The sequence below is a fragment of the Pinus tabuliformis genome, chromosome 9, assembly GCF_031772625.1.
Source record: "Pinus tabuliformis cultivar Carrire ecotype Pingquan chromosome 9, CPIR1, whole genome shotgun sequence".
In the NCBI taxonomy this organism is placed as follows: Eukaryota; Viridiplantae; Streptophyta; class Pinopsida; order Pinales; family Pinaceae; genus Pinus; species Pinus tabuliformis.
In genome coordinates this window covers 608,754,652-608,771,148 of record NC_142307.1, presented here as the reverse complement: position 1 = coordinate 608,771,148, position 16,497 = coordinate 608,754,652, and the positions used below count along the sequence as shown (strand labels likewise).

General features: G+C 28.7%; 1 pseudogene; it reads left to right on the top strand.

The window, feature by feature from the left end:
- Nucleotides 1-493: 493 nt before the first annotated feature.
- Nucleotides 494-1,941, top strand: LOC149150064 (uncharacterized; annotated as a pseudogene).
- The last annotated feature ends 14,556 nt before the right edge of the window (nucleotides 1,942-16,497 follow it).

Below are 16,497 nucleotides of genomic sequence, written 5' to 3'. Positions count from 1 at the left end.
GATTTGCTTAACTTGAATAAGATAATAGGACTTTTAAATGAAGCATGTGAACAAGTACATTTAGGTGGGTCGTATCATGTTATCACAGGGATAAAGAGAGCACCAAGGGTTATTTTTCATGCACAAACTTCCTAATGTAGATCGATTGATGTATTCAACATGAAAATATTATTGTTATGTCACTGCCATAGCAATGAAATATAGCGATGGCGGAGGTCTATTAGTCTCAGTCATACACAAAATTTTCTCTTACTTTTTTTGCATTCCTATGTCAAGCTTTAGATTTGGCATTTCTAATGTAGATGATATCTCACAACCTCTAGGGTAAATCTCCAGCCCCCGAGATGTGAGGTCATCTAGTATTGTGTGTAATTTTTTGTGAGGGTATCATATTAATGTTTTAGGACAAAAACTCTTTGTACGGAAGTTGTTCTATCCTAGCATCAAGTTTTTATCTCCTAGAAAATTGCAATTACATACGAATTAAGTGTTAATGGGTGTGGTGTTGAATCTAAAAATAGCTCACATTAACTGCTTGGCATTTGGTAATGGCACATGCGATCGGTTCTAATTGCATATGATCATGTATGTTTTGATTCACAACAGAGATTCTCTATGCTCTGCATTGATTATTGATTTCGTAAGATCTGGATACAGAATTAGATGGAGTGCAACGAATGAGACGAACATCATCTATGACTAGGTTTGTACTCCTTCATAGTCAAATATTCATGATTTTTCCATTAATCATAAACGTCCTAAGAGTATTACTGTCTAGGTCTTGAACAAATATCTCATGGATGGTAAAAGTGATGGGATTAGCAAAGAGGATTTTGCACAGTTTTGTATGACATCATTTTGGGCGTGGTTGATAGTTTGAAAAGAGACCCAATTTCCCTTGTTACCCTCGATGGTCGCCTCCTTAACTATGCCTGCAACCCAGCTTTTGAGTTTGATGGCATCGCCACATTCACCAAAATGGACAACTCTAAACCATCTTTGGAAAAATTTATGGGCAAAGTTACAGTGGATCAAGGCATGCCTCCTACTTCTAATCCGTGGGTCAGTCCACATTTATTAATTTGTTTCATTTGTTGGCTCTAACCTCATTTTCATTTGAAATCATGGAATCCTCATCCTCATCCACTTGGAGGTGATGGAGAAGATAGTAAAATCGACAACACAATCTTGTGGGTTCCATAAGCTAATAAATATGGAGCCAACTGTGAGTCAGGAGGAATTTGTAGAGGTGCTCTGCAATGTGGTGTTGGAATTGGCGTCGTGACTGGAGAAATCGTCAGTGAAAGTGGCAAACAGCCAAAATACTTACAATGGTAAATCCATCCAAAAGTTTTTCAAGAAGAAAGATGAGGTAGATAAGGTGAGTAATTCTACCACAACTTTTAATTCTGACATCATTTACCTCATATGATGTAACTAGTGCAATTACTTAGGATATAATCTGCAAATTAACTGTGTTTTTTTCGTTGGGTGTGTAGGCTTTGTAGACAACATGGAAATCATTTCCCAAGGACCCTTGGGGACCTTTGCCCCAGGAGTACCTTCGTGTTGCATTGGACATGATAGGCCAGACTACTGGCTTACCAGCGTTGGGAGCATTTGAACAGGTTAATGTCATTTAATTAATTTATATGTTCCTTTGTGGTTGTTGAAAAGGTCAATATCATTTAATTTCAATGTTCGTTTGTCACTATGAATCGATTTTGAATGTGTATACTCTGGGGAATACAGATGGATTGGCTTGTTTTTGAAATATTTAAAATGGTGGAAGCATACAAGGGTGGAGTGTTGAAGTGGAATGAATTCAATAAGTTGGTATTGGAGGATCTGGGCAACCTTATGCTTCAACTCAAGGGAAATCCAATCATTGTTTCTTCCATCGTTGTTTTAAAGTATGATAAGTGTAACTTCCTTCCTTAGTTGTGACGATGTTGTTGTGACTGTCTTTAAATTAAAGTAGCAATGAGAGTACTATGAAAACTCTGCTTTGTCTTGGAGTTGGAGCATTTTACTGTGGCATTACAATTTTTCTTTCAGACTACTTAACTAAATGGGCACCTTGAATCTGTAATTGAATGTGTATTTTTTACTAGAAAAATGTATTTCCATTAGAAGATTCAATCCCTGAGTTGAACTATGTTTTAACTACATGGCTATTTTTTGTATTGGGATTTTGTTTGATAACTCAACTTAATCATAATAAACTTCAATAATTATGGCAGGAATTGTTTTGTATGTTGCTTGGGCCATGAGAACTTTTGTTGGTATATATGGCGATATTATTCCAACTATAGTAAAACATAGTTCCTAATGTTGTTGGGGTGCAGATCCTTCAATATGTGAGATAAGAATCAAGGATGAGCTAAATTATCTTACCTTAATAGAGTTACCTTATTGCTTACGTATTGTGTGGATATTACGTGTCACCCCTCTCTATAATAATGGAATAATGCATTATAAGTTTACTTCAGAATGGAAAGTAAAATATACAATCGGCTATGTTATTTTTTTTTCTTGGCCCTTCCTTGGCTTGGAAGGCCTAGCTTTCAGCTCTCCTTGAATTAGGGTATCTTTCCTAACATTGGTTCTATTGAACTATTGGAAATTTTAACCATATTTGCTAAAAACAACAGATTTTAAGTCTCAACAATATATATTTTGAGAAATATAAAATAAAAATAAAAATTTAGATACACACATTATAGTGATGACATCATAATACCATTCATCAATCAATGATAAAATATTGAAATTTGATATTCAAAGAGGCCTCAACATATATTTATTTAATTATAATGAGATACACTTTGTGATTTCATACTTATGTGATCCATATCCTTATAGAAATGTATTTCGGAATAATCACATCATGATTCTTTTTTTAGTCAACGTTTTGAACAAACTATTGTAGTTCATCCTTGGGACAAGGATGAAAAACAAGATCAGTCATTAGGTATAAATAACAAAAATGCCTCACGTCCCAAGAGTAAGCATTGGAAATTTAGTTAATAAATTAATTACTTTCAGTTTTAAGATGAACATTAATGTATAGTTAGGTCAAAGCACTATTCAAATTAGTTAAAAAATTATATAAATAATAATATTGCTTTCAAAGAGCAAAGAAAACTAATTAAAGGAAAAAAATAATAAAATTAATAATTAATTAATTAATTATTAATAAATATATTACATAAAGGTAAATGAAAATGAATAAAAAACTTTAGGTCAAAATACTATTCAAATTAGTTAGAAAATTATATAAATAAAATACTATTTTTAAAGAGCAAGGAAAACTAATTAAAGAAAGATATAAAACTAATAATTAATTAATAAATTACTAATAAATATATTACATAAAGCTAAATAAAAATGAATAATAAACTTAAAAAATTAATAAATAAATTGAGTAAAAACGAAAATTTATGAATATATATATATATATAAGGGATAAGTCATAATAAATAAAATAAATTGAATTAAGAGAAGGAACCTAGAAGAAATACAAAAATAGAAAAGAGGAAAAATAAAAATAAAAATGATCAAACGAATGAGAAACCTAAGAACAAATACAAAAAGGAAAAAAAATATATTAAGAACCAAGAGGTCAAGATGAAAGGGCAAGAATCAAACTCTTACTTAAATTCCAACCATTATCCTTATTCAGATTTCTTGCTTGTTTTTCAATTTCAATGGCCTCGCATTTTCCTATGGTGAAAGTGATTAACCCTAGCAATGACTTGAGAGTCCTCAATACAAATATGGTGCATATTTTTCTCAACATGCTAAGCTATACTTGAGGATCAGGAAGGCATCTGTCTAATGTCTGTAGCATGCTCTTGAATACGAAGATTGATGGAGCGACCCATTTCCCCAATATAGGGAATCCCACAAGAAAAAGAGATTGAATAAACCCATTTTATTTCTTTAGGGCCTTTAGAGATACACTTATCTAATTATAAGTAGTTGTTAGATAGATTCAAAATGAGACAATTTTGAAAATATGAAGAGTCTAATATAGCCATCTGAAATAAATTGGTTGATTGATAGTGAATTCATTATATTTCATAATGAGAAAAATTCAAAATATTAAAATTCGGAGTGTATCAAGCCATCTGAGATAGATTGGTTGCTTAATGGTGAATTCATCATATTTCAAAATGCTAAAATGGGAAAAATTCAAAATAAGCTAAGTCACAAAATATTAAGCCATCTAAGATTGATTGGTTTCTTTATGGTGAGCTCGTTGTATATTTGCGGTGCTCTTTAGAACAATGACATATGCTTGAATCTCATGCAAAGTCAGCTTAATAGTGATCCATAAATTCATATATGCTAGGCTGGAGGAGTCTCTTGCAATGCGGTATGGTTATAAAATTTGATCAGTGCAAGAATGGTTTGTTCACTTTTTGAGGATCCATTCGAGGAAAAGACGTGCACGGTGCAAAGGAATTAGAAAATGTAAAGATGTTTTAGCTTTTAAAGTTGTCAAAGAATCTTTGGTGGGTGATTGCAATATTTTAAATCTCTTTGTATTAAGAGTATTGATTTTTTTGGTTTACAGGTGGTTTAATTTATGATATTTTTTATTTATTTTTATTTATTTATTATTTGTTCCTTGAAGTTTTTAGTTGTTTGAATATACCTTGATCGTCACCTTGTTTGTCAAATAAGTTCATAGTAGAGAAAGGTTTCTCAAATTTACATTCAGTAAAATAGATAAATAAATTTCATGAAAATTTGATGTTTTTAGATTTTAGAATTGGTTTTGAAATACAAATCTCCTAGGTTAGATGTGAAGAGGGTGAATAATTTATAAATTCGACTTAACAAACTAAAATTATATGTAGAAAATACATATATGCAAAAGACCACTGACATTGTCACCATGTGGCTCTTGTTTTTATAGACTCAATAGCAAGCATAATATTATCAATGTCAACTTGGCTAAAAGATTGCACGTTCCTACAAAGCATATTCAAAGCACATAGGTTAGCATGAATATGTAATAGAAAATGAACTTTCCCTCCTTATAAAACAAACTCAAAGGGAGGTATGCTTCCTATTGGGAATAATTATTGTCCTCAACTCTTTTGTTTAACTTGTATAACATTCTAATATTTTATTATGTATTTTTCGTAGATTTCAGTGAGCATGGTTAAATGGAATACATAATGGATTGTCCATTGTTATAAAATAATCTCTAGGGAAGGTATGTTTTATGTTTTGAATAATTATGACTTTTGAAATATGCTTGCAGTTACTATTTGTGTCTATTTTAGTGCAAGAGAGGACACCGCAAGAAAAAAGATGTGCGTAGGGATGGTTTGCAATTATTCATTTGTTTTTTTCTACAAGTTTTTGTTTTGTTGAGTTTAAGCATGACTATGCTTTGTGTTCTACTCATTTTCCTTTGTTTTCATTTGTTATTCCTTGTTTTTCATAGATTGACCTTGATGTGGTTTGTTGAGTATGGAAAAGGAAAGGAAGGAAGTATGTAGAGAAAATGAAAGAGATGAGATGGAGGTTATTGTCCATAAATGAAGGTGAATCGCCTTACTTATATCCTTCCATTTTCCTATTATTTAATTTATTATATGTTTTATTTGTGGTATCATGTTCAACTATATTGATTTGTTTTGTGTAGTGAGTGACTACAACACTACAATCTATGAAGGTCAAATGGTGAAGATATCCTAGAAGTTACAAACATAGAATAGAGGATGGCATGCTTTCTCCTACAAAATAATGTTGTCCTTTAATCCACTGAAATATTTTTTGTTTGCACAATGATTTGTTCTTTTTTCATGGTTTTGGGGTACTATAATCTTGTTAATGTGTATGATATTTGAGATTTTCCTGGAACTTTGATAAGAAATAAAGGGAGAAATTACACTAGGTTTCACGTCTTCAATATTTATTGTTCATGGTTGTTGTTAATATAATGTTGATTAACATACGATGATTCCATATGATTTGGCATTGGCCAAGGTGTGAATGGTTAATTCATTGCTATGTTTAGTTTTTATTTAATTTCTTCCGTCACTTTTCATAATCTCATATATAATTTTACTTTTTCCAGTAAGTGACTATAACTGTAGAGTCTAAGAGGGTTGAGTGGAGAAGATACCTCAGGCAATGTAGATGCAAAGTAGAGGATAGGCAAGTCATGAAGTTTTCCAACAAAATAGTATTATTATGTAAAACAATGAAGTATTCTTTGTTTGCATGGTGATTTCTCCTTCTAGCAAGATTCTTTGTTAGTACCACAAAATTAGTGGTTTGACATTTAAACTTATTTGGTAACATTAGTTAATCTATAATGGGTTTCAAATATTTATATTGTTTGTACCTTACTATTTAGAGTTGTTGTTTTTGTAATGTTGACTATTTTATGATGACATTTCCCATCATCCAGTGTTACCATCATTACGTTGAATTACATTACAGGTTCATGCCTTCAACTCTCTAGTTTTACTTATATTACAATTCTAATACCTTATTGTGTATCTACTATAAATGGTTTTCTCTGGTGAGCATGAATACATGAATAGAAAATGGAATATCCTTCTTTATAAAACACACTAAAATGGAGGCATGTTTCATATTATGAATAACTATTACATTCAACCCTCATGTTTAATTTGTATAACAATTATAATATTTTATTATGTACTTGTCGCAAATGGCTTATTTTGGGGAACACGAGTAAGTGGAATTCAAAATGAAACATCCATTGTTATAAAACAAACTCTAGGTGAGGTATGTTCCCTATTATGGATAACTATTGATTTTGAGATAGGCTTACCATTACTATTTGTGTGTATTTTAACCTAATTCACCCTACTTTTTTTCCTTTCAACACAGGAGAGCACACCACAGGAAAGATGATGTGCAAAGAGATGGTTTTTTTAGCACACACTTATACTGAGAGGGGTGAGGGTTGAATCAATATAATACAATTTTCACTTATTTAAAAATTCATGAACCATAAGAAAACAATCACATATGAGATTTATCGGCTAGAGAACATGGATCACAAGATTTATGTGGCATTATTCCTCTATCAAATAAGTGCGTTGGAGAATTGTTGAACATGTTTGGCATAGACGGATGCAATCTTTTATCTACTACAATGGAACATAATATAAAGCACACATCAAAAGAAGAGAATCAATTTGAGTATGTGATCAAGTACAAACAACTTGTGGGAAGTCTCATCTACGCCACCACTACTATACTAGATATTTCATTTGCTATCAGAATTATTTCTAAATTTACGTAAAACCTTGTGAAGGACATCAATTTTCTGCAAAAAGGGTTCTAAAGTACTTGAAAGGAATTGTAGAGTTGAGGCTTTTGTGATCCATAACAAGTTTAAGATAGATTTTTCGGCGAAAATCACATGAGAAATCATTTGTCGACGCGTTTCGAACCAACCAGTGTGGTTCATCGTCAGGACAAGTTGAAAAACAGATCCAGCAAAGCCTGTTTAAATAGCTAGAGCAGAGACACCAACGTTTACCTGTGAAAAAGCTGACTTAAGGAGCAAGGTCAAGTTTAGTTATATTAGGTATAAAAAATAATAATAATTAAATCAAAAATAAATAAATTTATATAAATTCTATAAATTTAGTTATATCAGGTGTAAGATAAATAAATAAATATATGAAGAATAATAATAAATTATTTATTTATTAAATAAATATAGTAATGAAGAATGATGATAAATTATTTATTTATTTATTAAATAAGTAAATAAATATATAAATGAATGAAGAAATATAATTTAATAAATATAATGGTAAATATGTAAATAAATTATTTATTAAATGAAAAATGGTATCATTAGTAGGTTAAATAAATATATAAATATATAAAAATTTAGTTATATTAGGTGAAAGAAAAATAAATTATTTATTAAATATATAAATGAAGAATACAAATAATAAATTATTTATTTATTTATTAGATAAATGGATGAATATATAAATAAATAATAGTAAATAAACTATTTATTTAATTTATATAAATAAAAATGCAATGGTTAAAATGTAAACGAATTAATGTGAATTTTAGTTAGAATTAATAAATAAGTAAACTAGAACAGAAGAATAAATAAATTAAAATCCAAAAAAGGAAATCAAAATAAAATAATTAAAGCTAGTTATAGGAATTAAGAATTAAAAGGAAAGGGGGATAAATAAATACATAAAAATTAAAATAAATAATAAAATGTAAGAATAAATAAAATCGAAATTGAAATTATTAGTTCAAAAAATGGGTTAATTGATATGAAAGAAAATAAAAATAATAACCATAATAATAAAAGAATACAAGCTGACTTAAGGAGCAAGGTCAAGTTTAGTTATATTAGGTATAAAAATAATAATAATTAAATAAAAATAAATAAATTTATATAAATTCTATAAATTTAGTTATATTAGGTGTAAGGTAAATAAATAAATATATGAAGAATAATAATAAATTATTTATTTATTAAATAAATATATCAATGAAGAATAATGATAAATGATTTATTTATTTATTAAATAAGTAAATAAATATATAAATGAATGAAAAAATATAATTTAATAATAGTAAATATGTAAATAAAATTATTTATTAAATGAAAAATGGTATCATTAGTAGGTTAAATAAATATATAAGTGAAATATAAATAAAGAAAAATTATTTATTAAATATATAAATGAAGAATATAAATAAAACATTAATAACCATAAGAATACATAGTAATAATAAAGTTATAAAAATAAATAAATAAATAATAAATAACTAAATAAATAATAATTAAGTTATTAAATAAAAAAATATTAATAATAGAAATAATAATAATAATAGAATTAAGTTATTAAAATAAATAAATAATAAAATATAAATAAATTAAGAGACAAGAAAAACGATTATAAATAATAATCGTTTTTCTTGTCTCTTAATTTATTTATATTTTATTATTTATTTATTTTAATAACTTAATTCTATTATTATTATTATTTTTATTATTAATATTGTTATTATTAATATTTTTTTATTTAATAACTTAATTATTATTTATTTAGTTATTTATTTTTAATTATTATTTATTTATTTATTTTTATAACTTTATTATTACTATGTATTCTTATGGTTATTAATTTTTTATTTATATTCTTCATTTATATATTTAATAAATAATTTTTCTTTATTTATATTTCACTTATATATTTATTTAACCTACTAATGATACCATTTTTCATTTAATAAATAATTTTATTTACATATTTACTATTATTAAATTATATTTTTTCATTCATTTATATATTTATTTACTTATTTAATAAATCATTTATCATTATTCTTCATTGATATATTTATTTAATAAATAAATAATTTATTATTATTCTTCATATATTTATTTATTTACCTTACACCTAATATAACTAAATTTATAGAATTTATATAAATTTATTTATTTTTATTTAATTATTATTATTTTTATACCTAATATAACTAAACTTGAACTTGCTCCTTAAGTCAGCTTGTATTCTTTTATTATTATGGTTATTATTTTTATTTTCTTTCATATCAATTAACCCATTTATTTGTTTAAACTAATAATTTCAATTTCGATTTTATTTATTCTTACATTTTATTATTTATTTTAATTTTTATGTATTTATTTATCCCCCTTTCCTTTTAATTCTTAATTCCTATAACTAGCTTTAATTATTTTATTTTGATTTCCTTTTTTGGATATTAATTTATTTATTCTTCTGTTCTAGTTTACTTATTTACTAATTCTAACTAAAATTCACATTAATTCGTTTACATTTTAACCATTGCATTTTTATTTATATAAATTAAATAAATAGTTTATTTACTATTATTTATTTATTTATATATTCATCAATTTATCTAATAAATAAATAAATAATTTATTATTTGTATTCTTCATTTATATATTTAATAAATAATTTATTTTTCTTTCACCTAATATAACTAAATTTTTATATATTTATATATTTATTTAACCTACTAATGATACCATTTTTCATTTAATAAATAATTTATTTACATATTTACCATTATATTTATTAAATTATATTTCTTCATTCATTTATATATTTATTTACTTATTTAATAAATAATTTCTTTCACCTAATATAACTAAATTTTTATATATTTACATATTTATTTAACCTACTAATGATACCATTTTTCATTTAATAAATAATTTATTTACATATTTACCATTATATTTATTAAATTATATTTCTTCATTCATTTATATATTTATTTACTTATTTAATAAATAAATAAATAATTTATCGTCATTCTTCATTACTATATTTATTTAATAAATAAATAATTTATTATTATTCTTCATATATTTATTTATTTATCTTACACCTGATATAACTAAATTTATAGAATTTATATAAATTTATTTATTTTTGATTTAATTATTATTATTTTTTATACCTAATATAACTGAACTTGACCTTGCTCCTTAAGTCAGCTTTTTCACAGGTAAACGTTGGTGTCTCTGCTCTAGCTATTTAAACAGGCTTTGCTGGATCTGTTTTTCAACTTGTCCTGACGATGAACCACACTGGTTGGTTCGAAACGCGTCGACAAATGATTTCTCATGTGATTTTCGCCGAAAAATCTATCTTATACTTGAAAGGAACTCAAGATTTTGGACTCAAATATTCACAGGTGGTTGATTTCAACTTGATTGGATATTTTGATTCAGACTTTAATGGAGAAAAATAAAATGGAGTATCTACATCAGGTTATCTTATGAGCCTTTGATCAGGAGTCATCTCCTAGAGGTCACACAAATAGTCAATTCCAACAGATGCCATGAGAGAGGAAGATTATGTGGCAATTGTAAATGCAAAAATGGAAATTGTGTGGCTCAAGAAAATTTCTGAAGACTTGTAGGAGAAACAAGTAAATTATACTCCTCTTCTGATTAATAATTATTTTGCAATCAAGTTAGCCAAGAACCCTAGATTCCTTGATTGAACCAAAGACATCAACACAAAGTATCATTTGATTTGATATCAAGATTATTCATCTAAGACATTGTTCCACAAATGAGAAAATTGCAAACATTTTTACCAAAGCACTTAGAAGAGAAAAGTTTGAAAAATTCAAAATGATGATTAGGTTCACTAACACCCCTTTTGATCAAGAGAGGATTGTCAGACACCTAATCCTTTGGGATTTGGTGAATATTCTAAAATTATGTAAATATTAGAAATTTGAATTATTCAAATAGGAAGAGACAATGGACCTTGGAAGTCAAAACCAAAGGTCACGACGTCTTTGTATATATATGTGTGTGTGTGTATGCTTGATTAATGGAAAATCAATGAAGTGATGAGTTATCTTTAACACACTATGGTAATATGAGGCTTCAAGTTGTAAAAAACAATGATGTACTTGGAACTTATTAAAGATATACAATCACCCATGATAAAAAAGACAAGAAAAGTCCATGTTGAAAATGCATATGGCATGTAAAGTGTTTGTGCATCCTTAACTTGATTTATGTGTTTTAGTAATCAAACACATGAACAACAAAGTCAATGGTTCACCTGTTATTATTGAATCCTTCTTAGTGGTAATATGTAGCTCCAAATTGTAAAGGCATACATGTATCTAGAACTTAACAAAGATATACAATCACACATGATTAAAATTTATCTGAAAAATTGGATAATGGCTCAAGATTTTGCTCTTTTCCCATCTTGTAAAAATAGCAAGACCCCAAACAACTTCTTCTTTTGTATCCCAGAGGAACCAAGAGCCCGCTTGACACGTAAATACTAGTAAACCTCGGGGGGCTACGCCCTAACCTCTATGATGTAAGCCAGGTCACTAAGACCCCAAACAACTATAAATGATGGGAAATTTACAAAAAAAAATATTTTGTTAGATTAAACTCTATATATGTGAATCGAGTGAAAATTTTCAATGTAATAAGTGTCTTTAAAAGTATAATGAAGTGAGCAAGGCCCAACCATGTAATTTGGCCTTGGTGATTTAATGCCCATCCTTGAGGATAAGAAGGATGTTGTGTGGGAGGTATCATGCATAAATTATTCATTCATCAAGGTTGGTAGCGCTTCAGTTATGGAAATATTGTTCTTCTAGGAGTGAGGATATTTGGGTCAATGTGAGCTTTTGATATTTCCTACTCCTTGTTCTTTGGTCCTCTGCAATCTTGAAGAATTCGAGAAACAACGTGGGGCTTGGTAGCGGCTTTGATCTTTCATGGCTTGTAGCTCTGTCCTTTTGGAAATTAGATATTGTTTCAGGGCCTCCCCCCTTTACCTCTTATGAGTCAATTGTTCAAGCATTCTAGTCCATTATATGGGTGCTTCTTGATGTCGAGGTTCGCAATTGGCCTCTCACTTTGTAGAAGAAGCTACCTCCATATGAATTGAAGTTTCATGCCTCTCTTGTTGCATGTAATTGGGAGAGTGAAAATCTAGGTGGTAGGCCTCAACAACAATCTCTGTTTCAATCAACTCTAGGATTCCATGTGCATGTGCATTGTATCCCAGAGGAACCAAGAGCCCGCTTGACACGTAAATACTAGTAAACCTCGGGGGGCTACGCCCTAACCTCTATGATGTAAGCCAGGTCACTAAGACCCCAAACAACTATAAATGATGGGAAATTTACAAAAAAAAATATTTTGTTAGATTAAACTCTATATATGTGAATCGAGTGAAAATTTTCAATGTAATAAGTGTCTTTAAAAGTATAATGAAGTGAGCAAGGCCCAACCATGTAATTTGGCCTTGGTGATTTAATGCCCATCCTTGAGGATAAGAAGGATGTTGTGTGGGAGGTATCATGCATAAATTATTCATTCATCGAGGTTGGTAGCGCTTCAGTTATGGAAATATTGTTCTTCTAGGAGTGAGGATATTTGGGTCAATGTGAGCTTTTGATATTTCCTACTCCTTGTTCTTTGGTCCTCTGCAATCTTGAAGAATTCGAGAAACAACGTGGGGCTTGGTAGCGGCTTTGATCTTTCATGGCTTGTAGCTATGTCCTTTTGGAAATTAGATATTGTTTCAGGGCCTCCCCCCTTTACCTCTTATGAGTCAATTGTTCAAGCATTCTAGTCCATTATATGGGTGCTTCTTGATGTCGAGGTTCGCAATTGGCCTCTCACTTTGTAGAAGAAGCTACCTCCATATGAATTGAAGTTTCATGCCTCTCTTGTTGCATGTAATTGGGAGAGTGACAATCTAGGTGGTAGGCCTCAACAACAATCTTTGTTTCAATCAACTCTAGGATTCCATGTGCATTGCAGGTATAACTACAAAACCACTCTTGTCACTCTTTATATTCATTTTCTAGGGTGCCAGCATGAGCTCCTCTACTGGCAATTCCTCGATCTTCCCCTTTGGTGCAATCCCACTTATGTCTTACAAGTCGTTCTTGGGAATCGAAGTTGGGCTCCACTAGTTTTAGGGGTCTAAATTCTCTGCCTATGGGATATTAGTTTCAAATGGAAAGTTACAACCATAAAGAGGAAAGTGGGGATGCCCAAAAGGGCTTGGATTAGTGCCCTCGTTATCCTCATCCCCTTGTCAACACACACTCTAATTATGACACTATTCATCAACATTTTCTCCAACATCCTCAAATGACCCTAGATCTATTCGAAGGAATGTAGAGGCTTTAGGCTCAAATTATCAGTCAAAATGATGAAATTGATTCTCTTTGTAGCCAATTGAATGACTTTTTCTCCTCATGACATGCAGTGAGTTAGCAAAGCTTTGGAAGATATTTAGGTGCAGATTGGTCTAAAGCAATGTCAGTAGACTCCCCCCTGTTGAATGATAATGTTTTGTAAAGTTGTTCTGCTTTGTGGCCAATTTTATCGGCTATATAGTTGCAAGTATGTTGGTAGTATGTATGTGTCTGGTAATATGTATGTAGAAGACTATGGTTCTCCTATTTTGTCTACTTCTAAGGAAGAACTAACTCTCAGAACTCATTGCAAATATCTTGGGCTTTTGGTTGCATTCTAGGTGCAGATTTAATGAAATACTAATCATTGTTGTCAATATATATATATATATATATGATTAAATAATGAATCTCAACAAAAATTATATCACATAATTTTGACATTCCATATAAGGAAAATGAGAAAAGAGAGGGATCATTAACCTATTTTCAAATCGATAAACGTGCATGAGATTTTTCAATTCAATGTTTGCTCAATTTCATGGAGGATAAAGTGAATCAAATCAAGAGGTGAGCTAATAAATGTTACAAGTGGCTTGTGTATATTGTTGAAAGAAAAGGTTCCAACTCCTCTTGTATCACTATTGTCATTTTCCAAGTCTCTACTTATTTATTTATGTTTCCCCTTATTTATCTTCCCTCTATAGCTTTTTAATAATTTCAATCCCTTAGGTCCCTTTATGCTTTGAGTTGTTAATGGTTGTGGCATCTAATTCGCTTCTTTGTTGCATAATATATGAAGAAGTCACTAAAGTATTTAAGATATGGAAGACTCTATCTTTGTTATACCATTCCCTTGTAGCTCATTGAAAATAGTCATCTTATTTAAGCTACAGTTTCTAATGTCCTATTTTTGTTACTTTATATTTTCTATGCCCACTATGCCTTTGAACTATTAAGGATAATTGCATTTAACTATATTTTGAACATTTAAAGCTTTGTCAATGTTTTTTTATTGTTTCCCATAATTAATATGCCATAAGATTAAAAAAAAATGTTATTTCCTCTGTTTTCTTTTTTACATTGAAACTTACGTTAAGATTTTTAGTTATTGTGATGTGTTGTACAATTCAAATAAATATCACTCTGTCTATTTGCTATCTTAAATTGAAACTTATGTCATGATTTGTAGTTAATTGTAGTGCATATGAACACAATTTAAAATCAAAAGGAGTTACTCCTTTCTTCATTCATTAGATAATTATTTCTTTGTTTTTTTTTAATTCGATATATTTTTCAATTCATCTTTATACAATTTTAGAATCATGGATCATTTTTTATATCAAAATGACCTACTCTTTTCATCATTCACCATATAATGTTTTATTGTTTTCAATAACCTTTATGCAATTTATAGTTTATGAATTAAATTCTTGTATGCTACTAACATGCAATTTGCTAATGGATTTATTGAACCTTGTTGATGAAATGGTATGCAACATACAAGTTGCTCTATGAACAACAAAGAAGGTTACAAAGTGTATGTGTACCCAATAAAAATGGAGTACCATCCTATATATAACCCAAGGGTGCATCTTATATTGTTCTCGTTATCCTATCACTAATGTTTGAATTTACCAATGGGCATCCATTAGCTTAATATTTAGGAATCTTGCTAATTCAAATTTACAATAAACAAGAAGTCATAGAAATTAGGAAAGATGTGAAAGCCAATTTAGTCAACGAGCCTGAAGAAACATAAAATGCAAAGAACAAGGAAAAGAAAGAAGAAAGAAGAAAAGTTTGACAAAGTGGATGAAAAGAGTAGTCCAAAAGAAGGCTAGAGGACAAAATGAGGATCAGAGGAACTATAAATTATTAAGCAAATAAATATGCATGTTTATTTGCATAAAGTTTTTGACAACATAAATTGGACATTGTACAAGGATAAGGTAGCTAGGATGTTTTAATAGGATACAATTGTATGAGCTTTTTCCCTGTGACCAAAACCGACTTTGATTTGTATCAACGCCACTAGAACATGGACAAGTGGTTGTTGTTAGTATCTATCATTTTTTTGTATTGATGAAGTCATGTGGAGATAATACTGAAAAAATCAAGAAATGGTACTTATCCTTCATGTAATTGAAACACCAAGAATATTATTGTAGAGTGGGTTTTCCCCAACACTCAAGTTTCCCACTTTATATCATGTGTGATTGCATATTGTTCAAGTTTATATTTTGTGAATGGTATCTATTAAATTAATAAATTAACATAATCTCATCTACTTTAGGATTAGTGTAGTATGGTCAATGAAAATTATTAAATTAATATTAATTCAATACAATTATGCTTGTTTATGTAAATTTAATAAATTTTTTATTTTTTAATAATATGATGTATTATTGTTCATATTAACCATGTTTAAATACAAATAATTGAATGAGATGTTCAAAATTCACCTATAATGTTTTATTTTCTTCAACATAGATAGAAAATTTGATCTCTCACAAATAAAATTAAATGAATTAAAATTACCATTCTAACTTTAACTTATTTAAACTTACTTTAGTTTTCTTTTAGAGATACATTAAAAGTTATATAAATAGTAAAGAAAAGACTACAACTAGTCACCAATAATAATACTATGAAAAATATTTATAGATATTGTATTTTCTTCATTTCATTAAATATTAGGATTTATATAAATAGTAAAGAAAAGACCACAACTAGTTACCAAGAGAGATACTATGA